The 27,797-nt window shown below is 47.2% G+C and overlaps 1 protein-coding gene and 2 long non-coding RNA genes across 16 annotated transcripts in view; 2 read left to right on the top strand and 1 right to left on the bottom strand.

Moving 5' to 3' along the window:
• Mtss1 (MTSS I-BAR domain containing 1) overlaps positions 1-27,797 on the top strand; it is a 154,757-nt gene that overhangs the window by 36,372 nt on the left and 90,588 nt on the right. For 2 of the 14 annotated variants that reach the window (XM_048802099.1, XM_048802098.1), the window contains exon 1: positions 12,080-12,102. The exons of the other annotated variants lie outside the window; for them this stretch is intronic. The gene's annotated coding sequence lies outside the window, so the exon portion shown is untranslated. Of the gene's footprint in view, positions 1-12,079; positions 12,103-27,797 lie in introns of those variants that run through there. 14 annotated transcript variants of the gene reach the window in all.
• Positions 1,912-24,174, top strand: LOC125616538. The gene is made up of 3 exons (XR_007347185.1): positions 1,912-7,383; positions 14,252-14,260; positions 24,164-24,174. It is a non-coding gene; the product is annotated as an uncharacterized LOC125616538 (long non-coding RNA).
• On the bottom strand, positions 16,304-17,305 carry LOC125616539. Its single transcript, XR_007347186.1, has 2 exons — positions 16,766-17,305; positions 16,304-16,684 (listed from the first exon to the last, which is right to left on the bottom strand). It is a non-coding gene; the product is annotated as an uncharacterized LOC125616539 (long non-coding RNA).

The raw sequence follows: 27,797 nt of genomic DNA, 5'->3' as shown, positions 1-27,797 counted from the left end.
CATTATCAATATACAGATATTCTACCCCTCCTCCCCCAAATGGAAATCCAGAACAGTTTTGGTCCCAAGCATTTCAGATGAAGGACCCTCAACCTGCTGCATATGCTGCTGGTGTGCATATGGTACTTTCGTGTACACACACGCGTCTCTGGCATTGAAACGTTATGCATGGGTAGAATCAGGGAGAGAAAGTATTCAAAAGGCTGATTAGGGGAGTGATAATTGGGGAGAAGCTTGAGAACACTGTTCTCTGGCGAAGGCTGGCTTCTAAGCCAGGTCAGCCTTTGACCTGCTGCTCCCTTCTCAGAACATTTCAGGAATTTTCCTAAAGCTGAGGAGGTTGATTGCTGTTAGCTACCTTTTCTGAAATAAGGATATTTGTGGGGTGGATTCGTGTTATTGGGCTCTGGGGATTTGCCCCCACAGCCACCCCTTTCAATAGTAGCTGGGTTGGGAGGCGGTCAAGACTGGCCTGCCTCCTCCTTGATAGGTGTTCACCATCTATAAATACAGTCTAACTCATATGAGGAACGACCTTAGTGCTGAATCAGGTACAAATAGCTCTTTATTGATTGGACTTTATAGCTGTAATCCTTTTAATTTGATTTTTAAAAATTGTTAGATGAAAGCAGTACCGCTTCAGACTTGGGTGTAGCAGATTCTTGCCTAAAATGACAAAGAAAACCAGATCCCCTCCTCCAGGATGACTAGTTTCCATGCACAACTGGTCTTTGTTACATTTACAACTTTGCTGAAGGCTATTGTGGTACCAAACCTTGGGGCTGACTTACTGGAACCTCATTAACTACTGTAGGCACCTCAATCCATCCTAACTTTTTGTGTGACGTGTAGGTATGTGTATGTTTTTAAATGAATCCCTGTTCTAGCTTTTATTTTTTTTTGGGGGGGGGGTACTAAGGATTGAGCTCAGGGGCATTTGACCACTGAGCCACATTACCAGCCCTTTTTCGTATTTTATTTCAAGACAGGGTCTCACTGAGTTGCTTAGCACCTCACCATTGCTGAGGCTGGCTTTGAACTCACAATCCTCCTTCCTCAGCCTCTTGAGCTCTTGGGATTACAGGAGTGTGCCACCGTGTCCGGCCTAGCCTCCATCTTATATGAAGTATGAATGAAAAATCCTGCAGAAACTATTGATATGTAATGTAGTATGATATAACATACAGCTGAATAAACATGGCCATTATTATGTTAATACAGCTTCAAGAAAATTCCTGGGCCCCTAAGCCCTTCTGTATGGAAATTTTAGCGCTGTCTTTGGCTTAGGGGTGACATGCCATTTTAAATGGGCTTATGAATGTGCATTCTGCTTTTCAGTTCTGTTATTTTGATTGCTCTTCTGCTCTGATGTGTGTTGAGCCATTTTAACTCAGTAGCACAATAGATCAAGTCATCCATGTTCTGCTTAGGATAAAACAACGTTTTAAGAACAGCCCACATATGTAAAGTTTGTCTTATTGTTGGCCATGTTTGGAACTTCTCATTTTTGTCATGTGCTTCTAGGAAATTCAGACTTGGTATGGAATGTGGGACAGGAGAGTGGCACATGTATTTTAACATTCTTACAAATCACACTATAGATAAGGACTAGCAGTAACAAAGGAATTCCGTGTGTTTATGGATATTTTACTTAATAGATTAAGAAAAAGTAAATCTTGAGCTGGAGGTGTAGCTCAGTGGTAGAGCACTTGTCTAGCATGTGCAAGGCCTGTGTTCAATCCCCAGCACTGCAAAAACAAAAACAAACAAACAAAAAAACACCCCAAATCTCCATTTCCTTGTCCCCCCACTTTTTTTTCCCTTTTTTGGTACTGGGGATTGAATTAGGAGCACTTGACCCCTGAGCCACATCCCTTGCCCTTTTTTGTATTTTATTTAGAGACAGGGTCTCACTGAGTTGCTTAGCACCTTGCTTTTACTGAGGCTGGCTTTGAACTTGATCCTCCTGTCTCAACCTCCCGAGCCATTGGGATTACAGGTGTGTGCTGCTCCCCCTTTGCCACCTTTTTTTTGACTGAGGGAGTTAGGAGGCAGTGGATTGTGCATTTGATTATTTAGATGGGTAAGCACATGTCTTCTGGGAGATTGGGAATCATAACTAAGCATTTATGGTGATAAGGTGAGACCCCTCTTCCTCATCCCGGTGATCTTTCCTGGATACAAAATTGATGCCTGACAAAGCCCCTGGTGTGGCTGTACAGGTGGTGCAGATCACTGATCCTTGGTTGGGCACCCGCAGTTGCCAGAGATGGCTGTTACTTGTGGTTAACCAGAGCCCCTGCCTGTGTGGCCTGTCCTGAAACGACACTTGAAAGGGGGGTCATCTGCCTTAGCCAGAAAGGAGCTAACCCAGGTCTCCCTATTAGAAAAGCACAGCCAGAATCCTGAAATCCTGCAGCAGGGTGGCATGGGGTGTCAGAACGCCACACCCCTGGCACATGGCCACCCTTGGGGGGCTGCCCTACTGCCCACCCAGAGAAGCATTTGCTCTTGGTCCGTTCCTGGTGTCTCCCTCTGTTGCTTGAATGTGTGTTCCCAGGCAATGTGTGAGCTATGATGTGTGCCTCTCGGTCTGACCTTGGCAGCCATAATCAATACTGGATAGTGACAGGGAGGTGGGGTAGCAGTGGCAGTGGTGGGGGAAGGTCCTAGCTGAGAGAGGAAGCGTGTCCTAATGGGTGACCGAGTACAGCTGGTTGTTTGTGTCACTAGGCAGTTTACATAATGAAGCCGTTAACTCAGCAGTTCAACCTTCCAGCACACAGGGCTGGCTGACCCTCCTTGGTTGTCCCCATTCTGCCTCCCAATTTCCACCTGAGTCCTTTACTTTGTTTTCTCCGTAGGTTACCAATGCCCCACCCCATCCCACTGCCTCACACACCCATTAAAGCCATTTTTGATAAAATGTCAATTAACATTCATGAAAGAATGCTATGATTTTAGTTCATGCAGGTGAAGCAAGTAATTTTTTATTTTTTATTTTTTTTGGTAATACTTTCTTGTGAAAAACCATTTACCATAAGCCATGAACTTGGTTTCGGTTGCCCTGCCCATCTCCGATAAAAATAACTTTCTGGAATGTAAATGTGAGCCTGAAGACACTTGAAGATGTCAGACCAGCATTTTTCCAGATGGTGCTCTTCTGCCTTCTCTGCTTCTCTGAAGTCCCAGCCCAGAGCACATGTACAAATGTGAAAGCTCCTTAGCATTGAAATTTTCACTTTACCTGCGCACCTGTCCTGTGCTGTCAGAGAATTGTTACGGGGAAATTCCTCAGGGAACAGATCAACAATATTCAGAAAGTCTTCCATCATCAAGAATCTGGCATTGAATTCTCATGCTTTTTTTAGAAATTTAGTTGTTGTATACTACTTTTAGATAGCTTACAGTGAGAATTACCTGTTTTCTCTCTCTCTCTTAAATAATGCTTCGGTCTTTCATTTTTTAAGAAAGTACAGGTGTTTTGCTTTCCTGCTACCTTGTACAATCTTTTCATTTTTATAGGGGAAACTGAGTCTCAGAGAGGGAAGTCACTTGCCCTGGGCCACTAGCTCTTGAGGGGAGAAGGGGACTCTAGTGGGCTTCTGTCTCAGGGTTTCCCTTACCTGCCCCACTAGTCACCTTGCCTTCTTGGCTTCATGATGACGGTGTTCAGGTAGGGAATGATAACGGCTACGAAAAAAATCATGTCTGCTTTGTGCTCTCAGTGGATCATTATCTGCAAACATTCTCATTTGCTTGTTGTTTGTATGGGCTCTTTGGTCATCTGTTTTTTCCAAAGCAGTTTTCTACTTTCTGTCTGGTCTTTCCTTTGTCAATGGAAGATATTTTCATTTTCTTTTAGCACTTTGGGGTGGGGATTGCTATTTTTGCTTGTGTTTTAATCATTTGTTATATTTGACATAAGCTTATGAACTGTAAGAATAACATCGGCTTCTGTTCATCTACATTGCCTGAGTAGATGACAACACACACACACACACACACACACACACACACCCACACCCCACACACAGTTTCATTCCCAAATGTTTACAATTGCCATGAAACTCCTTTCTAGTAAAAGATAATGCTGTGGAAATCTGCAGCGTTTCCTGCTGTGTGCCAGGGCCCAGGGACCCCGGTTACCATGGAAACTCATAACCAGCCCCATTTGAGCACATTTTACAGTTCAATACAGTGCTGCTTCTTCCTGCCTTTAAAATAGGGGAAGGAGCAGAAGCTGATTGATTACAAAGAAGATGAAAAAATACTGATTCTGTGAAGGCAGAAAGAGACTTAACATGCACCCTTTTAATATGATTGGCAGAAGTGGGGCAGTGCACAGTTTCCCAAAGATGGCCAGAGGTGTCTGATAAAATACAAAAGAATTGTTGAGTCGGTTGTGGACATCCCCTCCCTGTGCTGCTGACTTAGAGCTTCTCTTTGAGAATGGTGGGTACGTGAGGCTGGCCCAGGCACCGACTCGACTTGGGTCCCACTGGTTTGTCAGAAGGGCTTGGTGCCAGACAAAAGACCTTCAGCTCTCTGCATGTGCCAGCCAGCCTCTCCTTCCTGAGCTCCCTCTTCCAGAACTACCTGGAGAACCAAATCCCAGAGCCTGGGATCACTTGCCCTGCTTCTCCCGGAGAGTTGCCATTTCTGCTCGTGATTGCTGGAGTCAAGGCGGATGCTGATGGTGAGAGTGGTACTCCATTTGGATAATACATCTCACACCCAAGTGCAGGGTGCCCTGTTCCTGCCAGAGCTGGAGGAAATGATGAGCTGAATACCCCCTGACCTCCCATCCCAGTGGTGGTGATCCTGCTGGCCACTGGCTACAGGTGGACTTACAGTGACAGGAAGCCCCAAGTTCTCACTGCAGATGTCAGGTTTCTGTTTAATGAGATCAGGCTAGGAAAATGTTTAGATGGGGCCTGTTGCTTTGGCCTTTGTTTTCCAAATGAATTTGTTTAGGGCTGTGCCTCAGAGCCTTTGCAGCCACAGGTGGTTGGGGCTCAGCTTGAACATTTATTTACTGTGGGCCCTTTGCCTGGGAGTCTCTGGGCCAGCCAGTCAGCTGCTTTATCTCAGTCCAGAAAGACCAAGGAACCTGTTTGCAAAGGAGAAAACTGGCTTGGTGACTTGAGGTGACTTGGTTAAAACATCTTACAACCATGCAGCCCCAGGCAGAGCCTGGAGTGCATACAGGTCCTCTTGAGTCTTGTACTTCAGCTGTCAGCTGGATCCATCTGGGAACTTAACCAGGGTTTCTCAACCTCACCACTGTGGCCTTGGGCCAGATCACCTCTTGTGGGGGGCTGTCCTGTGCCTTGTTAGGTGTTGAACAGCGTCCTGGATTCAGCCTTCTCACAGTCATCGAGGTCATTGCCCAATGTCCCCCCGGGGGCACGCCCGCCTCTGGTTGAGAACTGCCAAACTAGACCTCTCAGGTGTTTTTATTAGGTAATGGACTGGAAGTGAGGCTGTGTTTTTTTTTTTTTTTTTTGAGGTGAGTGTGGAGAGCTTCCTTCACTTAAACGAGGTCTTAAATTATTCATAGCTAAGTTATGATTTTAGAAATCCGAAAGTTGAGGCATTGTCTTGAGAAACCACCGCCCTGCCATGTTTTGTATCAAACTCCACAAGGAATCCACATTTCACTAAAAACAACCTTTTTTTTTTTTTTAAATTTAATCAGACTGTCACTTTTTAGTGTGTAAATATGTATCACTCTCATGCCCAGAACATTAAGATAAAGGAGATCTGAGCGGGTGTGATGGGGTGTGACAGACCACTTGGGGCTCAGAGCCACTGGGCTGGGCCTGGCCTGGAGGCTGCTCTGGCCCACTCTGCCCTCACTGGGTGGCCTTGGGTCGGTCAGTACAGTCAACACAGCCCAGCTTCTTGTTTAGGAGATGACAGTCCAGTCGGCCATGATAGGGTGGTTGAAGTGAGAGCTTCATGAGCTGTATATCCCCAACAGCTGCGCCTTGACTGGTGGGTTCTGTTCAGGTCAGACCACAGCGCCTCAGGTCACCTACAGACTCCTGCACTCAGTCCCCATCTCCCATGCCCCTGCTTGGCCGGCTCCTCCACCTGACAGTCTCCTACTTCTGCCATTGATCTGGGTCCAGTTCTCTTGTACCAAAGATGTATTTTGACATTTTTTTAAGTTCCCTTGACTTATTTTGTGGCCTTTATTATTATTTGTTTATGATCGTTACAGTTTATTTTTTCACTCATAATTGTTAATATTTACATATCCTAACAGTGTGTGATCGTATTTATTATTAGCTTGTAGATTAGATTTGGGGCATTATAAAGGTGACTTGAAAGCATCTTGGATTTGGTCATCTCCCGGGCGTGTTGAATGTCTCCCCTTCCCCACTCACAGAGCTCCCCTCTCTCCCCGCTGCAAACTCTGCCCCTCTAAGTCGGCCTGGGGCCCTCCATCCTCCAGGAACCTGCCTCTCCAAGGGGCTTCTCCAGCCTCTCTGCTCTGCCCGTCTGCTCTCTCACCAGCCCAGGAGCTGCTTCAAGACTCTGTATTGAGCATGTCTTCATGCCTGGCACGGTTTCTCTTTCTTCTTCTTCTTTTTTTTTTTTTAATATAATGTAAAATTCAGCATGACATAAAATGAGCCCCTTTACAGTGAACAGTCTGGTGGCATTTGTACATTCGTGGTATTGTGTGACACCACCCTGTGAGCATTTTCATCATCCCTGATGCAAACCCGTGCACAAGGTGACGAGAAGGTTCTGGAGATGGGTGGTGGTGACAGTAACACAACAGTGCGAAGGTGTTTGGCACCACTGAATTGTACACTGAAAAGTGGTGAAAATGGGAGGTTTTACAGTAGGGCTTTTTTACCACAAAGAACAAACCTCCCCCAAAACCCACACCCCTGAAGCAATTATTCTGGGTCTCGCCCTTTCTCAGTTCCTGGTCTGTGTTTTGTTCAGTGTTGTACCCTCATCCCCTAACATAGTAGTTGCTGGATAGAACTTCGTTGAGTGAATGTAATGAGTTTTTGCTTTAAATACTTATTGGTTTTTGATGTAATGGCAAAAGTTATCTTTAAGGAAATTTCTTTGAAATGTTTCTTTTTAAAAATAACATTATTCAAAGTTAAAAAAAGTACCTATATATTTTTAATTGTAGATGGACATAATACCCTTATTTTATTTATTTGCTTATTTTTATGTGGTGCTGAGGGTTGAGCCCAGTGCCTCACACATGCTAGGCAAGCGCTGTGCCTCTGAGCTACAGCCCCAGCCCTTTGAAATGTTTCTTTAGTGTTTGTTTAAGGGTTTTCTGCTTCTCTACTGATAGCTCCATAGAAATACCTACAAAACGAAAGCTAAGTCTGTAGTTCATCTGTTCACCTCTTCGTTATATTTAATTGATATTTTGGGACGATAATGGTGGAACTGGTCTGTACCTGGTGCCATCTTTCTGGTCATTTGGGAACAAAGAGTTATCAAATCTTTCAGATACATGCAGTGACAGTCCAATACATGCACTTTCTTAACATATTGAAGTTTTGATGACTCTTTCTTTAGTGGGAAAGAAAGATCTCTCCATCCTTTTATAGATTAATGTTTCTAATGCAGATTCTTCTTGCAACATGGCCACCTTCATGCGAATCCTTCTCTTTGTCCTTCCAACTCTCAAGATCTTGTTCTTCTCTTTTGCTCTATAATTTATAAAATTGTATTGCAGTTGGCTTGGGTAGAATTTACTTAAGCATAGTTGAGCCTTTTGCTTTTCCTTCTGGCAGAGACAAAAGCGTCATTAATTATGAATATGAATTCCTTTTGAAAAATGACAAGATTGAACATTTCCTCATGCCAGTAACCCAGCTGTCTCATTCTGAAGCTCAACAAAGACATTTTGGGGATGGTTTTTAATGGCTGTGGTATCAGACACTAAAAAATAAGATGCTGAAGAGAATGCAAAGTCATTTGCATTTTGTTCAGAGAAAAAAAATAATGAAAGATTTTTGCTCCTCTCTGACTGTTTCTACCCTTGAGATGCATTTGAGGGCCCTGAGTTTTGCCTCCATGCAGATCAGATGATCATGCTTTGCTCTTGTCACATGCATGGTTCTGTTTGTTCAGAAGATCAGCTTTGGAGAACCCCGAGGCCTGGGTCGCCTTTCACTCTGAGGCAGTGAGGCTCACTCTTGGGTTGGTGATGGGGTTGGGAGTGATGTCAGTAGCCATGGTGCGCTAAGCCCTACCTGAGGGTGGTCACTGGCTCTTTAGTGTGTCACAGGAGTGCATGCACCAGCTCCAGTAACTGCCACCAGAGGTGGAAGCGCTGGGCTTGGATTCCAGAGATGTGAGGCTCTTCCCCACCACTCCCCACTGAGTCCTGAGTGTGCTGTCTCGGTGAGATAGCTTCGGGCTTCCCCACCCCTGTGCCCTGTGGGATTTGCTGCCAGTGAACACAGCAGTCGGTTCCATCTTGTTGGTAAGGCCACGTTGTCATCTCTATCTGCCTGAACTACCTGTGCCGCCTCTGGCAGGATTTGCTAGGCTGGAGATGGACCTGCGGTGTAGCATTCCTTTCCAACATGCCTAGAGCCAGCCCTCTTGGGAATTCCTGCTAAGTCTAGAGCCCAAGGCCTGATTTTTTTTTTGTGTGTGTGTGGGTTTATGTTCATATATATACAGGTTGAGTAATCTGTTTTTGAAATGCTTGGAACCAGAAATGTTTTAGATTTAGGATTCTTTAAGGTTTTAGAATATTTGAATACACGTAACAAGATATCTCAGGGCAGAGACCCAAGCGGAAACATTATATATGTCTGCCTTATACACAGCCCAAAGGTAATTTCATATAATATTTTAAATAATTTTGTTCATTGTCATGTATATCCAAAAAGAAAGAATTAAAAAAAGAAAAGAAAAACATAACTTTGTTCATGAAACAGTTTTACAGTGTGGAATTTTCCATTAGCAGCGTCATGTCAGCACTTAAAAAGTTTCAGATTTTGTAGCATTTTGGATTTTGGATTTTTTGGATTAGGGATGCTCAACCTTTATGTGTGTGTGAGGGGTGGGCAGGTGTTTGATGGCGCTGGAGGCTTTGGAAGGCCTTTATTCTGCATAATTCCATGAACAAAGGTTTCAGGTTCACCATTTCCTTTTCTTCTTTTAATTTAATTTTTATATGAATTGTGGACCTTCCTTTTTAACCAAATGCATTTATGTGTAAGAAACTTTTTTTTTTTTTTTTGGCTTACTTTAAATGAAGATGCTGTAATGCTAAACATCAGACTTAAATCACATGGAAATCACAGGGGCCAGACTGTTCTGTGTGTCAGTTCACCACCACAGAAAACATTAGGACTTCCAAGTTGGTCTGAAGGGCCGTAGGCTGGGAAAGGGAGTGCCAGGATGACCATTTGTCAGTGTCCAGAAAACAGATATCCCTGTTTCAAAGCCCTTTTGTTTTTGTTTTCTTGAGGAATGTGGTTAGGGGTGTGATCTGGCTTGAAATGCTATTTCACATTACACTGTCTGGTTAACGCCTCTCTGTGCACCTGTGTGTCTGCCTTAAGGGAAATGTCCCTCCTGGGTCGCCCCCCACCCCTACTGCCTTGTTCTCCCCCTTTAAAGTAGCAGCTGCTCTTTCAGTGGACTGTCCTGAGCTGGCCTTCAATTGGCCAGGCAGCCAGCCTTTGGCCTCTGCACTCTCCCAGGGACATGGCCTCCCCTGCCTGACTCCAGCCTCCTCTAGTGGCATGGCCTCCCCTTCCTGACTCTACCTTCCTTCTGCCTCAGGGAGTCCAGCTGGCCTGTCCAGGCTCTGCTCTCTCCTCACTCTGTAGGAATGAGTCTAGCCTCAGAACCTTTCTGCTCTATGAGGCTGGACTCCACAGGGCACTCTCCTGGGATAGGCCTCTCCTCCTGCCTCCTGCCCTCCCTACTGTGGTCTCACCTGCAGAGGGGTCACCTGCTTGTTGGGTGACGGGGTCATTCTGGACTCTAGCTGCCTTGCTGCTGCTGCCCTTGGGAGCTGCTGTTCAGCAAGTAGGGCTGGGCACAGCCCAGGAGGCTGCTGGAGATGGTGACGGGCACACATGTCGATAAACAGCCTCTCCAGCCTGCTCTGTTTAAAAACAACCACAAAAATGGTTTTAGTGTAAAACGGGAGAGGGTAAGTTGCTCTACTGCGACTGCCACCTGTTATTAGAGTGAAGGAATGGCATCGCCAGCTCTTGGGACCGTGCTGATTCCGTGCTGCGTGCCTGGAGTGGACTGTGTTGGCCCATCTTTACACAGAGCCGTTCAGAGGTGCTGCGTTGGTTCAGACTAAACAGGTCAGATGGTCTCCATCGTTGACATAATTGGAAGTGGGTCCAGGGTGTGCACATTTTCATGGGACAGTTAAAAAGCCTTACCTAAAACAGGACAGCGAGCACCAGGAGTGTGAGGGGCCAAGGGAGCTCCTCCTCCAGCACCGGCGGGTCGTGGCCCAGGGCTCCCTTTCTCTCCCTGCTAGGGAGCGGAAGATTCCCTACCCAAGCTCAGCATTTGCTTCTTTTAAAGACTGTCACAGTATCCCCCTGTCGTTTGGGACCCCACAGGGTGAAGTTTCAAATGCTTACCGCCCCCCTTTTAGCTAGAAGGACACTGACCTCCATACCTCTCCTTCTTGTTCTGACACCAGGACCCGGGTCTCCCCTGTGCAGGGAAGCTTTCCCACTCTGGGCTGTGCCACTCGAGCCGTGGGTGGCCTTGAACACATTATTAGTTTGTTTAACTGTGATCAAAGTCCTCCCTTCCTGTGCTCTAAGGAAACTAGCCAGTCCCTCTGGCCAGGAGGATCTCGGTGGCCTTGCTCCACCTTCCTCCGCTGTGCGTGGGGACCAGGGCGGTAAGTGTGCAGCAGCGGTGGCTGCAAGACCACAGGGCGAGCGTCAGGTCTCCCCAGGCCTTGCTGTGTTGCCACCCAGACCTGTAGGAGCACTCCTAGTGCCGGCGAAGGCTCTCTGCCCCACACAGTGAGTTGTTGAGTTTCTCTGCTGAGAGTCCATGGTGGACAGGACCTGGGTATTCTTTCCAGGACCTGAATTAGTAGCAGTATTATCATAATATACTGCTACCATAATAGGTTTATTACTTACCATTAGTACAATAGAAATGTCAAGGTGCATTCTAGAAGCTGAATGGTGATATAAAAATGGCCTTTTCCCCGTGATCCTCTCCACCTCTACTTGGAGTGACACCCGCTCCCAGCACACCCTTCGTTGCCTGTCAGCTGCAAGAACTTCCTTGTAAGTCACAAGCAGAAGCAGCAGCCACTTGCAGTAGCCCCTGGAGGTTTTGGCCTTTGGAGGGAGTGAGAAACCTGCACAGGTGAATGATGCCCCTATCTGCCCAAACTTCCCGACTCTTCATGCCCAGTTGCTGAGCCCGCCACGGAGGTGCCCCATCCTGTGTTAAGACGCACTGGTCTTATCCAGGGACAGAGTTGCCGTCGAGAAATCTCATCCTTTGGGACTGTTCTGCCTCTCGCATCTTATATTGAAAACTGAAACTCCAGTGTGAGCCTTAGCCTTCTCAGCATGTTTCCAACGGCTTAATATATAAATAATGATCAAGGGAACCTGATTTACTGTTTTGGTTACCTTACTATTTTAAAATAAAGAAACATTCTGGAGAAGGCAATAAAGACTACGTTTGAACAATGTCTTGGCAATTGTTAAGGGAGATTTTTAACTAAATTCCAAACTATCGGGTATGTGAGAGCCATCTCATCCACCCAGTGACTGATTTAGTCCCAGTTAAGTTCTGCACAGAGTGTTGTGTGAGTTTTCTTCTGCCAGGATTAGGCAGCTTTCCAAGCTTCCCCTGGATCTTTTACAAATGTGTGGGAAACTTTGAGATTCCCATAAACTGGAACTCTCGTATTGACGTTCTCTGAAGTTCCCTTTGAGCCCAGATGGGGAGGTTACGAGGCAAGTGATATTGCAGGTTTCTCTGCCATGTGCAGGTTTTCCACTGTGACCAAAAATGGCAGGTGGTTCTCTGGTTCAGCCAACACGCTTCCAGCAAGTTCTCGAGTGGACTCCTGAAGCAGGTCAGGTGAGGATCTGGGCCCGGCGGGGGTGACTGTCCGGAATGAAGTGTAATGTGTGTACCTTTGTACCTGTAACTTCTAGGAGAAAATGACCATTTCTGTGGAAATTGGACCTTGGTCAAATTGGACAATTGGTCAAAGTGAAGTTAGGAGTAGAGAATGTAAAGGAGGCTAGGGGCTCTGTAGCTTAAGGAGTCGTTAGTCATGTGTGTATATTTTTAATGGAAAAAACGAAACAAAACCAACGAGTTGGTCTGTGAGTTCCACCTTGTTCATGTCACCGTTTCTGGATCCCAGTGTAGTGTAGGGGCTCATGGAACCTTTAGGTTACTTGAGAAAGATGTTCTTAGGTCTGTTCTTGTAGGATAGGGGACTTGGAGAGGTTAATGAGTTTTCCCTGGGGGTTGTAGAGCTAAAATGGCAGAACCAGGATTTTGAAGTCTGGGGTTGTTCCTTCGAGGCCATGCTGAATTCCTGCCATAGCATGTACACAAGCCGCTAGGTTAAGTCCTCTCCAGAAGGCACTCATGGGTCACGGGGTGATCAGCTGCGATCCTGGTTTGAGAGGATCAGCCTCAATCTCTCACCTCCACATGAAGCTGTCATGGCTCTGAAAGCTTTCGAAATCAAAACCCTTAGGGGGAAGATATTTATTCGATGTCCTTTATATCTGGCATCTTGGCCAATGCAAACGAGTACCTGCTGATTAGATTCAGAAGGTACAGAAAATTATTCTTTTATTTCTTTCTCAAAGGGAAGGGGATGAAACATTGAACTTTCAGCAGTAAGCTGGCACTTTTAAAACTCGGTCTTCTGCCAAGAGGTGACTAAAGGAGTCTTTAAAAGTCTTGGGATTCTTGTGACAGAGTTAGGTGCTTTCCTTCTGAAATACACTGTTGTAACGTTGCCCTTGCCTGGTTCTGTTTTGTTTTTTTTTTTGTTTTTGTTTTTTTTTAATGCAAACCTCTAACGCTCCCTGCACCATAAATAAAGAAAAAAACCCACAAACACTGTATCCTAAGAAGTTAGCATCGGGAATTTAAAGCAGGTTTAGGCAAACACTGCCTGTGGGCCATCTCCATCTGCTGCCAGCCCATAAGGCAAGCTTCCAAATAGTTGGGAAAAAATGATAACAGGAATGTTTTGTGATATGTAAGAATGATGTGAAATTCAAAGTTAAGAGTGTATCCATAAAACTGTGGGGGCCAGTGAGCCCATTTGTTAGGGTTTTATCTGTGGCTACTTAGTGCTGTGGAGAGTGACCTTTTCTGGAAAATTTTTCCTGATTTCATCTGAAATGACATACTTTGGAAGGAGGGGTAAGGTGGAAGTAGAGGTGGAGAATATGTGTTTCTCTTGCCTTTTCCCTGCCTTTGGTAAAACTTGAATGTGCAGAATAAATTTACCTTTTAAGAAAGTTTTTCTTCCTTCTTGATTTGTGTGCTCCTGAATCGAGTCTTGATTGGAGAAGGTGGAAGGGCAGAGTCAGTGGTCTTTGATGAGGAAGGAAGGCTGCATTATGCTGGGCAGAACCCTTTGGCCCATGGCCCCTTCCCTTTCTGATCCGCCTGAGCACCTTTACATTTGATTTTTTTTTTTTTTTAGTTGTAGATGGACACAAAACCTTTATTTTATTTATTCATTTTTATGTGGTGTGGAGGATCAAACCCAGTGCTTCACATGTTCCAGGCGAGCACTCTACCACTGAGCCGCAACCCCAGCCCGACTTTACTTCTTTTTGGTACTGGGGATTGAGCCCAGGGATGCTCAGCCACTGAGCCACATCCCCTTTTTATTTTTAAATTTTGAGACAGGGTCTTGCAAAATTGGTTAGGGCCTCGCTAAGTTGCTGAGGCTGGCTTTGAACTTGAGATCCTCCTGCCTCAGCCTCCCCAGCCTCTGGGATTACACGCATATGCCACTGCGCCTGGCTATCACCTTTACAGTTTTGAATAGTCTGTTTTTTGTCTTGCCTCCCCTCGGAGCACAGTGTGAGAGTGCTCCCCTCACTGACTTTCTTATGTATGCCATGGAGAGTACTGGAAAGAGTACCGGATGGGACCCAGAGCGCTGCCCGGTGTCTTTTAACCAGTGTTGTGTTTTGTTCCTGGACTGCCTGATGCACAGGGCTGGGGACCCAGGCCTGTTGCCTAGGATCAGATCGTGTCTTGCCCTTTGACAAGCCTTCTGTGATTGGACTCACCTTATATTGAATCTGAAGCCCAAACCTTAGATGAAAACAGAATTTGAAGGAACTGTGGCCTTTTTCTTGACGACTTGATCCTCTTGATGCCCAGGGGGAGATGGATGTCTCCGTCTTGGCGAGGAGTGCTCTTGGAAGCCAGACTACGGTGATCTCAGCGATGACAGTATCAGCCTTTCCATTGAGATGCCTGAGTTTGGGTATATTGTCCTTCCATTCACCAGACGTTTAGAACTACAGCGGAAGGGCTGCCAGGTGGCCACATGCCCATGTCTGCCCACATGAGGTTTTGAACTGAATGTCCCTGGACGATAGTGAAATATTGACTTGATAAAAATGGTTCTGTGCAAAGTGCTGTCTGCGTTATGAGGTCACCGACTTGGACAGCAGCAGAGGACTGAGCCAGAGATGAGCTTTGCTCTCATCCTCTCCTGAGTCATTTTCCTCTCCACGTTCCTGCAGTGTCTTTACATTTTAAAGACACCTGGATCTTTAATACAACCTTTATGGTTCCTATTCGAGTTAGGAATAATGTCCAGTGTTGGGAATGTCCCATTATGCATTCTTAGTCATGAGTAATTTTCTTAAAATATTTTTTTAGTTGTAGTTGGGCATAATATCTCTATTTTTTATTTATTTATTTTTATGTGGCGCTGAGGATCGAACCCAGCACCTTGCACATGCTAGGTAAGCTAGGCGAGTGCTGTACTGCTGAGCCACAATCCCAACCCCTGAGTAATTTTTTTAAAAAAAATCAAATCTTAGATAATCACCTTTTCATTCCTTTCTTCACAAATTCTTTGTGTAGACACTTAGAAATTCTTTGCCATTTTTCCTTATTTAAAGAAGGGGGTTTAGAGTGTGATAATTAACAAGGAAGGCAGCATACCCCAAATATCATCTAGAGGGCCTAGGTGAAAAAATACTTTGAAAGATTTCACCTGCTGCGTGAACCTTTGTAGCCGTACAGTTTGTCACAGCCAAGAGGTGGAAATGACCCAACCATTCATACTGGATGAGTGAATAAACAAATTGTGAATGCAGGTAATGTAATATTTTCAATCATAAACAGGAATGGAAGTCTGATAGGTGCTGCGGCTTAAGTGAACCTCAAAACCATATGCATCTTAAACTCAGACACAGACGGTCTTGTCTGATCCCATTTATGTGAAGCATTCAGAGGCAAATCCATAGAGGTAGAGAGCAGATCCATGGTTTCTGGGAGCTGGAGGGAGGAAGGAGGGGGAACTCTTGCTAAATGGGTTTAGGGGATTATGTACGGGCAATGAAAATTCTTTGAAACCGTTCAGAAAGTGGTCATTGCATAGCATTATGAGTATCCTTAATGAACTGTTCACTTTAAAATGACTCATTTTATGTTGAGTTGATTTCACTTCCCTTAAAAAAATCACACATGGACACACCCTGCATCAGAGCCCTGCTGCTGCACCTCCAGGACTGGTCAGCCCTCGATGCCCTTTGTCTCCATCCCTGGAGGGAGGCAGAGTCCAGCATGCCTTTACACAGGTGTGCAGGAGGGTTGGCCTCGCTCAAGGCCAGGTCCTCAGAAAGCAGCTGTAGGACTGGCTCCTGGGCCTTCAGTGCTTTCTCCCACACGGTGCTGGCTGGCAGGGGCCCTGGAGGCAGATGTGCTGGGTGGCCTGAGGGCAGAGCTCCTTGACAGCACCGCCCTGCAGCTCAGGGCTGGTTCCTCTGTATCTCGCCCTTGGTGCAGTTTCAGCCTGGTTACTGCCCCATGTCTCTGAGCTGGTTTTCTTTCTTTCTTTTTTTTTTTTTTTAATAACTCTATTTTTCTTTATTTATTTTTTTATGTGGTGCTGAACCCAGTGCCTCACATGTGCCATGCAAGCACTCTACCACTGAGTCACAACCCCAGCCCCTGGTTTTCTTTCTTTTGAAATAGAAAAGTAAGAATGATAAGAAGACTTACCTCATAGGATGGTTGGGAATTTTTAGTAAGATTGTCCAGTGCCTGGGAGATGTTTCATGATATAGTATTGATATTTATTTATAAATTAATATTCATTTATTAATATATTATTAATATTTAGCATCTGGCTGCCTCTCCAGCCATTGGTTTGCACGGTTTCTTGGAAAGGCCCATGGAAAGTCCTGTGCCCTCCAAGGCTCTCTCTCAGTGGGTGTAGCGGGGATCCCCCGTGCTGCTACCAATGTGGATGCTTGCTTGACCTCCTCCCCTCTGCGGAAGAGCCCCTGGTGTCCCCAGATGAAGGGACCTCATTGGGCAACAGTGATAAAGCTGGAAGCACTTGGTGGCTTCATCAGTAGCTCCCCTTGTGACATTTTCCAGGTAGGTCTTGCAGTCGGTTCCATGGAATGTGACCATGTTTGTGAAATACTCACTTTAAGAAAAAGAAGGAAAGAAAAGAGAGTGAGTGCTTTCCTCTGCTCATCCCCCACAGGTCCAGCTTCAGGATCCCCACCTGGAGGCAGGAGGAACGTGGGGGTACAATCAGGCTCCTTTCCTTTCTGTAGTAACATGAACTGATGTGGCCCATCTGCTGCTCCCAGCAAACAAGAATGAAGTCACAGTGCTTGAAATAGCATGGGGGAATGGCTGAGCGCAGCCCTCTCGTACAGCCCTGGGGATGCTGACGTGGGACTCTGCAGTCATGGCCCTGTGTCCACATCTGGGTCACGTGTGCTTGTGACCAGCTCTGCTGCCTGTGCGGCTCTCCTTACAGTGATTTTCTTCGAGATGAATGTCCACCGTGAGAGTGTGTGGTCTCCAGCCCTTTAATTTCAGGTGGCTTTCCTTCTGTTGTCCTCCTGTGCTGTCATTATGTATTTTAGTGCCACTTGAAAGCAGCTCCCCTTCCTGACGCCAGACCAGCATAGAACGCACGGGACCTTCATCCAAGCTGGGGGTGGCCTGGAGGGAAATTCCCACTTGCTTGGCCCAGAGCCAAGTGCACAGATTAACTAAAGAGGAAAGAAAGGAAGCAGAGGTCAGCAGAAGTCAGTTTGTGCTCTGTCCTGACTGTAAATTAAAGGCCTCCTACCTCCATATGCCCTTCTTTCTTTCTTTTTTTTTTTTTTAATGGTACCGGGGGTTGAACCCAGGGGCATTTAACCACTGAGCCACATCCCCAGGCCTTTAAAAAAAAATATTTTATTTAGAGACAGGGTCTTTCCAAGTTGCTAAGTGCCTCACTAGATTGCTAAGACTGGCTTTGAACTCTTGATCCTCCTGTCTTGGCCTCCTGAGCAGCTGGAATCACAGGCGTGTGCCGCTGCTCCCGGCCCTTTCTTTGTATTTTTAAGTGGGCCCAAACCATATTGATGTGTTCATACCATCTCTGTGCTCCTTGTTGACTGGATCTGTCTTGATATCTCACATGTGCTGCAAAAAGGGCATCCTTAGTTAATTCGTGCTCCTGGAGATGATCACAAAGCCCATATTCCAGTTGACCTCTCCAAAGAAAAAGCATGACCGTGGCTGCCTCAGTTCCCTGAAAACCACAGCGCAGCCTCCACCCATCCCAGCAACTTGGGAGGCTGAGGCAGGAAGATCATAAATTTAAGGCAACTTAATGAGACTCTGTCTCAAAAAGGGTCGGGGGAGTTGGGGGGGATGAAAGAGCACCCTTGGTTTAATCCCCGCACCCTTCCCCCACAGCTTCTTGTTGACTGCTGAGACTCCCGTGAAGGCAGAGGAAAGTCAGAAGTCCCTAGCCGTAGCCTGCAAGCCTGCGTGGGCTGTCCCCTGCCTTGCTCTACTATCTGTGCCACCCACTGTCCCTTGTTTGTTGTATTTGTCTCCACTGGCCAGATGGCTTTCCACCCCAGAATCACCGACTTGCTGTTCTCTGCCAGGAATGCTCTTCCCAGACACCTTTGTGTGGTTCCAGCTCACCTGCCACTTTGGAAGGGCCTTCTCTACCACCAGCAGAAGCCCCAGCCTCCTCCCTCTGCACCCTGCATTCCCTTCCTCGTCTGCTCTGTGCTTTCGTTTTTGTATTTGTTGCCGAGGGTTGAACCCAGGGGCCCTTTACCCCTGAGGTCTGTCCCCAGCCCTTTTTGTTTTGAAATGGTATCTTGCTTATTTGCCTAGAGCCTCACTATGTGGCTGAACCTGCAGTCCTCCTGCCCTTGCTGGGATCACAGGTATGCCCACTGTGTCCAGCCTCTGCCCTGTTTAGTGGCATTTTGTTTCCTTGACTTCTTGTGTGGTTTCCTTCCTCCTGGTGTGCAGGCTCGTGAGAGTAGGCCTTTGCTTTTATGTACTTGTCTCCAGAGGAACTGGCGCTCAGTAAGTATTGAGTGAATGAATGAATGAATGAACATGAATTTCAGTCAATGAATTAAAAATAGCCTGTGCCTGCAGACACATCCTTTTGCAGAGATTTGGATAGTATTAGCAGATCAGGAGCAAGACGCTGGGACCATCTGCCTTTATATTGTGCTGGGAGACTCGAGTGTTACGGTGATCTGTTTCCTCTTACCAGTTCCAAACCCAAAGGGGTGAACCCCAGCTTTGTTTAGTCCAAGGAACCAGGAGATTTTAGCATATGAGCTAGGAGACTTGTGGCTTTGCTTCGTGCCTCTGAGCATGTGTGGACAAAGATCCTGAACATTAGTGAAAAACAACCCGAACCACGTAGCTCATTGTCTTGGACTCATTTCTGGCACTGCTGTTGTATTCTGTAAACAAAACTACCTTGATCATATACCCTAGTCAGCTCGTTTTTATTTTATATTTTTTGTCTTGGTCTAAGAAATCTGGTCTTTTACCAAAACAAATTGCTTTTCCATTTGGGACGTCTGCGTTAAGAACATACATTTCAGGTTCTAGTGAGCTCTCTTGAACATGTTGGGCTGTGTGGTCATCTCAGTTCCTGCAAACATTAGGAGCTATACCCATTTTATTTGCCCTTGGTTAGCGTCATTTGTCACAATATCTCAGTGTAGTGAGAGGATGACACCTACGCAGTTTCTCAGGGCTGTGCTTTCTACTAATTGTTTGTTTAATTAGAAAATGAGTAAGTATTTATAGAGAAAATAGAACCCAAAGCTGTGGGGATGAAAACTTCTCTAATTGTACCATGCAATCATGATCTCCCAAGGATTGCACTTTTGGTATGTGGGGGGTGCAGGGGGTCTTAGTTTGCTGCTGCTGTTTACAGAGGTCTGTTTTTTGCCCAGCATTTCAAGTAGAACAAAAGGAGATCCAGTGGCAGTGGACTCATTTGGCACCAAGGATGCCACAGCCACATGCAGTCAAAATGTCTGTCTGAACCAAAAGTTTCCAGCATCACCGAGGGCATACTGGTATGTGGGAAAGGGACCACACGCACCAAAGGGTGTTTCTGTCATTTTGCAGGAGCAAAACGAGTCAACTGTGATGGACGACGTTTGTGGATTTGGCTGGTGTCAGGTGAGATCCTGTCGGAACAGCTAAGAACAGAGGCTCTGCAGGCTCTGAATTCTAGGCACAGGGTTATTTTGAGAATGGCAGCCGGTTTTGACGGGTTGCCAGACACACAGATCTTCCCTTCAGCATTCCTGCTTGAGCCTCTCCGTTTTGTTTTCTGGTCACACTAGGAGGTATTGATTTCTCCCCTCTCATCACCAAGGGTGGCGTGCTGTTGAGAAGCGTCAGGATGCCCGTGAGGTTGACCTTGTAGGTCTCTTTGCCATCCTGAAACAGAATGGCTGCTGGGAAGGCTTTAGCTGGCCCCAGCCTTGGGGACAGGAGACATCGACCCACAGGGGGCATGGAAGGGATAGCAGAGAATGTCAGTGAGCCGCGGTGAAGTCCTGCTCTAGCTTTGAGCTGAAATGTGGAAGCCCTGCTCTGTGTTTGGTATTGAGTGGGTCTGGCAGCATCTCCTGTCCACAGCAGCATTCTCCATGAAGACATTTGTGAATTCAGGGCTGGAATAAAATAATCCTGACAAGCTGGGGCACGTGGAACCTCCTGTGCCTGTGGGAAAATAGAAATGGAGAGAAACACTGCCTTCCTCCAGCCCCCTCAGTGGCTTGGTGGGAACACATGTGGCAGGTTGCCCTGTGGTACCTCTGATGCTGCCCAGTCCTGCCGCCATCTTGGTTTTAGAGCCCAGCAGGGGGTAAAAGCCTTGGAGACTTTGAATCTCAGCCTGGAGTTTAGCAGCTGTGTGACCTTGCTAAATATGGAAATTTTGAAGGCTCTCACTTGACTGAAACAATAATAGAGCCTACCTCACAGGGTCACTGTTACTTTTTTATTGTGCTAAAATACACATAACATGAAATTTGCCATTTTAACCATTTGTGAGTGGACAGGTACGTGGAATTAAACACATTCTCACGGTTGTGCAGCTATCACCACCATCCATCTCCAGAAGTTTTCATCACCTCAGACTGTACTCTGTACCCATTAAATAGCACCCCAAGGCCCCCAAAGAGCTGAGGTTTGAACCCAGGATTTTTGTCTTTTTTTTTTTTTTTTTGCATTCTTCTTACCCCACCACAACTCAAGAGGCCTGGTTGTGTCTATTGTGTTTGTGGGTATTACCTACAAAAATGCAATTTCTAAATAAACTAAGGCCTTACCCGAGATCAGTCAGAGGTTAAATTAAGGGTCCCAACTAATGGGGCTCACAACTTTGTTGTGCTAGAAGTCTCACCAATGCTGCTGCCTCTGGTGGTCCCCGGCAGCATCTGACTCTGCTGACCTCCCCTCCTGATGGTCTCCCTTTAGTTTCGGGCCTCATGGGTCCTGGTTTGCCTCCTGCCTCTGACTGTTCCTTCTGGGTCTTCTTTATAGGAGTTTTCATTTTCTTTTTCTTATTGACATTTTTCAATGGTTGTCCTGAGAGAGTGCCAGAAGCCACACATCCCTGGCTCTGGTACCTCTTGTCCCCAGGGAGCCTGTGCCCTTACTCCCAACTCACCAGGTCAGGTGGGATTCTAGGAGAGGAGGAAATGAAGGTGTTACCTTCACCGTCTCTACCCTCTGCCCGAGTTCCTGCCTACTCCTTAAATTTTTTTCTTTCTTTTTATAGAACTTCTGTCTTGAGTTCTTTGAGCTTTTCCTTGATTCTGGAACAGGAGCCGTGGTTTGTGGTCTTTCCACAGCCATCTTCATCTCTCCTCCTGGACTCCATGCCCTTCTCCTGGTCAGCCTCCATAATGACGATGGATTTCTTTCCTGCAGTTCAAATCTATCACCTCATGTCTTATTGGGAAACCCTCCGCGACACCCCTGTTGTCATATGAGAAAGTTCATCCCCTGCCTAGTGACGTTCTAGCTCTCTGTCCCCTGGGCTGGCTCTGCTTTGATGACCCCTTCCTTCTCCATCTGCTTCCCTATCCCCTGGCCAACACTGTCACCGAGGCCCTTCAGCATTTTAGAACTCAGGCCTCTTGAGGACAGAAGGAAAGCTGTGAACTTCCTCCGTGGTAGGTGTGCACTTGCCCAACTCCGCATTCACATTCCAGGGGGTTATGGATCCCATTTAGGAGCTCTACCTGACACCCGTGCTACACCACCCTGTCCCTGCTACACCACCCTGCTACATCATCCTGTCCCTGCTACACCATCCTGTCCGTGCTTGACCACCCTGTCTGTACTACACCATCCTGTCCATGCTACACCATCCTGTCCATGCTAGATCATCCTGTCCATGCTAGATCATCCTGTCCTTGCTAGACCAGCCTGTCCATGTTAGACCATCCTGTCCATGTTAGACCATCCTGTCCCTGCTACACCATCCTGTCCATGTTACACCAGCCTGTCCATGCTAGGCCAGCCTGTCCATGCTAGACCAGCCTGTCCATGCTAGATTAGCCTGTCCATGCTAGACCATCCTGTCCCTGCTACACCATCCTGTCCATGCTAGACCATTCCCAGGAAGGCCTTGCACTTGAGCCTCTTTTCCATTTCCTTATGTCTTTATTCCTTTGTTTTTGTTCCGTTTCCATTAATATTTTTTTTCAGTATACTTTCCTGACAATTAAACAAATATTCCTTGTTTGGCGCTGGCTCAGCACCTTACTAGCTCCTCTATTTAGCATTTGCCTTAGGGTTGATGATTGGCGTGACTGCCTTGTCCTGTGTTCCAAAGCCTGATGCATGTGTGATTCATGCAGTCGTGCATTCATTTATTCATTCATTCCATGGCTTTTTAAAAAAGTTCTTGTGAGCGAGCCACAGAGTCTGGCCCTGATTATATGCTAGAGAATATGGTCCAGTGCCCAAGTTTAATGGGAAATGTGTACAGATAAACAGGTTGTTTTAGTGTAATGATAGCTGACATTTATTGAGCATTTATCATACACTAGGTGCTAATGAGCACATTATATGTGTTATCTCTGAATTCTTAAGCAGCTCTGTGAAATAGGTTCTAATATTTTACAGGTGAAGGACCTGAGGCACACAGAGATAAATAACCATGCTCTAAATCAAAAGGCGCATCAGTGGTGGAGTGGGACTTCATCTCCAGGCTGTCTCTAGGTCTAGGCTTTTCATTGCTAGGCTTTCTAAGATCATCCTGGCCAAGCCAGGACCCTACGGGGGGGGCGCTGGGGTGAGGGAGATTGAGGAAGAAGTAGCAGCCAGAAGGAAATCCCCGAAGGCTTCCTGGCAGTGCTGGAGGAAGGGGATGGAGGCAAAGCAGGCAGGAGCCCAAAGGTGAGATTGAGTGGGCCGGCATGGTATTATGTTTATGAACCAAAGATTAGAGATGGAAAAAGGGAAGAAGGCAATGTTCATGGAATAAATTGAGAGGAAAAATAGAATTAGCCACTGCAGATGATTGAATTAAGCAAAGAAATCTTTAAAGAATCCCAGAGACAGAAATGTCTTAGCACAGGTCTAATTATTGTTGATGATGTTGGAGGCAGCGCGTCCAAATAATTTCAGGGCTAATCACCCAAACAGATGACCAGGTTCAACCACGTGTGTTGGGTGAGCTATTTACCTTCCTCATCAGTGTCTGCGTCGGCTGGATGGGAATAAAAGTACTTCCTCAAATCCAAGAACTGTCAATGAAGCTGCACCTTTATTTTATGTAGCCCGAAGAAAAAAAATCCTGTAAACTAAGACATCCTTTTAGAGATGTTAAAATGTGGGGAGATGAAGGATTGACTATAGAATGGATCCTAGAGCTGGTCTCAGAGTCAGGGAAGCAGAGTGGTCTGCTTCTCGGGTGGTGTGAACAGGGCGTGGCAATCACTGAGGACAGGCTGATGGTGGTGTTTGCCTGAGGAAGGAGCCCCCCCCTTCCCCACCGCAGGGCTGGGTGACTAATGACTTCAAGTCTGCGTTTGCAGATTGCAGACTAGACCGGCCTCCTGACCAGAGAGCTCTTGTTGCCTGTAATTCCATGGTAGGGGTTGTGAATGTGTGTGCTTTTAGCTACAAGACACCCCCAAGGTCACACGCCTTTTTGTAACCTCAAGGAAAACAAAGGGCTCAATTTTGGAGTATGGCCTCTAATCTTGTGAGCCCCTGAACTCTGATCTACACACTCCCAACGATTAGAGAGAAGTTTTGTAACCTTAAATGGTTGGGTTCGGACTAGAATGCCTGGGTGCTACCAAATTAAAGGCCAGCGGGAAGTCCCTTGGAGAACCCAGCCTCTGGCACTTGTGGTGACAGAGGAGGCTTTATCTAGACAGGGATGGCTGGAAGCAGATGGCCACGCCTGTGTCTCGAGAGACTTTAATTAGAGCCATTGACTTGGTTGCCCCATGATGACAGGTTGGACTCAGATCTGTGGTTCTCAGTCATGGAACCACTCCTGGGAAAAGCCCAGCAGAGCCTTGAGAGGCACCCTCAGGGACTCAGGAGGGGTGGCATTGCGGGCACTGGTCTCTGTAAGGAAGTCGGGAAGGGAAGAGCATCCATAGGATCTGCTGCATAAGGAGTGTGGGAGAAACGGAGATCATCACCTTGACCTGGGTGGGGCCTGGGTGGCTCAGGTGGGTGGTTCTGGGCTGGTGTACAGGTGAGGCTGGGCCTCCTAACTGGCCCACTCCTAAGTAGCCCCACCTTAGCTGGCTTCGGAGGCTTTGGCCCCAGGAAGAGGGGACTGGGGGGAGTTAGTAAGCCTAGGATATGGGGACTTTCCCCCGCTCTAGGCGATGGGTGTCCTTGGCTTCTTGGAGATGGTTGCCAGCCTCCATGGGCAGCCTCCTGGAGTACAGGGCACCTGAGGCTGTGGACTTTCTCACCAAATAAGGTTTAGGAGGCCTATTCCTCAGCAGGCTAAGTCCCAAGAGGGCGTTTCTGCCGTGCTGTGGCGTTCCTTTTTCTCTCTGCAGGCCCCAGGGTGCAGGGTAAGGCAGGCTGCTTGTTTTTGTAGAGTCCAGGCTCAGCTGCCCTGAGGGAAGTGCGGGTGGCGTGGGGTCCTGGCTACTGGAGAGCAGTGCTCCTTGGCTACCTATAGGAAACAGTGGGTCAGAAATGACTCGTGGCCCATCCCTCAGTCCCTGGGCTCTGGGGTTGTTGTCCTAAACCTCTACCTGCTTTGTCTTACTGCAGAGTGCCGTCAGGTTTAGGAAGGCTGAGGGTGGGGAGGGGAGTATTGATGCTTGCAAATAAGAAGCCTTTTAATTTGCTGTCTGGAGCAGAGGTTCTCAAGCGTGGGTGCGTACCTCAGAATCACCTAGGGAGCTTCTTGAAGGTGTGCAGAGCCCGGTCCCTAGAGGGTGACTCAGGAGGTTTGGGGAGAGCCTGGCTGCTGAGTATTGGGAAGGCTCGGAATTGAGAACCATGCTCTTAGGTGAAATGCCGCTTGGTGACAGTCACTGAGGCTGTCTGCTCAGAGTCTCCTGCTGCGTCTGGCATACAGTACCATTCATTCAGAAGTGTTTATTGAACACCTACTATGTGCCAGGTCCTGGAATACAGTCATAAGCATCACTGTTCTTGGTATTTGTGGAGCAGTGGAGGAAGGGTCCTGTTGGTTGCCAAGAAACTGTGGGGACCAGCTTTTATGTATTCTTAGTTATCATCGGGTTCTGTTCTTCCCATTGGGTTAAGTCCTCATTGGTACAGCGTTGACCCTATCTCTTTCCCAAATTAAATACCGAGCTTGGGCCCCTGGGCTCCTGTAACAGTCGGAGCAAATGGGTGCACAGATCTAAAACACCACCTCTGCCTTTCCCGTCAACTATCGGATGCGAGAGCAGAGCCTGCGGACAAGACTGGGGGGATCCTTTCCCTTTCTATCTATCTAAAGAATATTCACGTCCTTCGTATTGAGTGTATATATGCTGCTTTTTTGATTTTAACTGTGGGGGCATCAGCCCATGGGCCCAGGAAATGCTCCTTGAGCGCCTGCTGTATGGAGAGCACAGAGGACATGTGGATGGGTGAAGCTCCTCTCCAAGCCTCCCCGACTACGTGGTCCCAGGGTGGGTGGGTGCGATATGCCAGCAGCTGCCCGCGGTGGAGCGTGACAGGCTCAAGAGTGTGTTGAGCAAGCTGTGGAGCCTGGTGCTGCCGCGGCTTCTGTGGGCTTCAGGGGAGGGGAAATCCTCTGTGGCCCACTGCCTGCTGCTCAGGTTACTCCCTGCCCCGCCTTTCAAGGGTGTTTGTAGGGCACAGCTGGTGCGGAAGGAAGCCGGCAGCCCTCACCTGGGCAGGGGAGGCTCTGATCCGCATCTCTCCCAGGGTGCCTGCACCTGTGGCCTTGCCAGGACGCCCTGTTACCTGACCCTTTGGCCCATCTGGCTTTCAAGCATGGTGGTCACCCCTACATTCCAGCTGCCGTTCCTTTGGAGTTAGCCGGAGACAATCGTGGCTTCTGTCCCGGGAGGCAGTGCTTTGGTGGATGACGGCTGGTGAAGCTTGCTCTTTGTCTAGCTACTAGAATAATCGGGCTGTGCTGGCTTGAATTGTTTGTAAAAATCCATCTGTTTACAAGAAAAAAAAAATCCTGGAAGGATTTAAACTGACATGTAGAATTTTGGTGGTGTTACTGGGAAGTGGGTTTGATGGGAGACGGTCTCCTCGGCTGCTGCTTTGTTCAATATCTCTCCTGCATTTTGGAGAAAAAATGAATTCACATTTTAAAATTTGAATTTTTTCCCCAAACCCTTTCTTCAGAGGATGAAGGTTCTAGTGGTAAACTCTCTGTTGAGCAGACTCATCCCCACCTCTGGCCTCCTGCTGGAGTCCTCTGTTCAATGAATGCTGTCTGTCTCTGTGGATCCAAGGCGGCCATATGTGTGTCAACTGTGCCTTTGGGGCATCAGGCCCTCCTTTTGGCTGTGGTGGGGAGACAGGGTGACAAGACCCTTCATGTAGCAGAGGACTTGCCTTTTAGGGGGCGCCCAGGAGAAGAGAGGGATGAGCTGGCGGGGGGCGGGGGTCTCCCTGCTGTACTTACACGGCTGGACCACAGCCAGGGTTTTAGACCGTGGGCAGCATGTGCATTGGCACGTGCCACAGGCCGGTGGGAGGCAGCTTAAGCTCTAACCCAGGAACTTCCTTTTCCGCTGGAGGCAGGGTTTAGTGGTCTGTGCTGTCGGGGGGCAGCTTGCTGATTTATTGCCTTGATCTCGCCTTTACCCCAGCTTGAGTGCGTATGTGTGTGTGCGCATGTGTGCACATGTGTGCGTGCATTTGCACACGCACATCTAAATATCAAAATGTGCCCTTTAATTATACACTTGTGCCAGTGCTCCTTGTTGGCTCCTTTTGGCTCCTGTTTCTGGGGTACAGCCTGTGCCAGGTTGATTGTGCTTTCCCGAATCCTAACCTGGGGCTGCGGGGTGATTTTTTTCCGTCTCTCACTGTAGAGCCCAGAGCCCCCAGAAGGACTTCCAGAAGGTTTCCAGTGACATGAGCAGGTGGGCACGGTCCTGGAGTACCGATGTCATTGGGATAGCTGCGTGATCTTGAGGTCCACGGCGTTGGACACATTTTGGAGTCAGTGAAAAGTAGAGACTGTTTCTAATACTCTGTGGCTTTTGTTGTTGAAATTCCAGAGGCAGTGAAGGACAAGGTCTGGTTTTAACAGAGAGAGAGACAGAGTCGGGGGAGGGATTCTCTTACCCTTGTTGTGCTCAGCTTCAGTGCTCGGTGCTGCTTACTGCTGGACGTTGATTTACTTGTTCTTTGTAGAAATATCCTCTGCTTTCATGAACATCTTCACGTTGCCCAGGTGCGGGTGGACACCAGCCCAGGTGGTGTCCCAACAGCGTAGTGAGGAGGAGAATCAAGATGATGGCCAGGTACTTCACATGGCCCCATTTGATGCCATGACAATCTTACCTAGACCTTTTCCTTCCAAGAATTTCGATGGACTTTTACCAGTGGGACCAATGCAGTTAAAACATGTTAGCTGTTTGCCAGTGACATACTCTCAGCCTTTAATCTCCTGAGAAGTGAGTAGAGCGGCTCCGTGTGACTTCTAGCTGGCTTTTCTAGAATAAGCCTGGAGTGGCACTCTTCCTGCTGCAATCCAAGTATTTCATTTTATTTAAAGGGAAATTTTCCTAATATTGTGTGGTTAAACA

Source organism: Marmota marmota, unplaced genomic scaffold (assembly GCF_001458135.2).
Source record: "Marmota marmota marmota unplaced genomic scaffold, marMar, whole genome shotgun sequence".
Lineage (NCBI taxonomy): Eukaryota > Metazoa > Chordata > Mammalia > Rodentia > Sciuridae > Marmota > Marmota marmota.
This window is presented reverse-complemented; position numbering and strand designations above follow the sequence as displayed.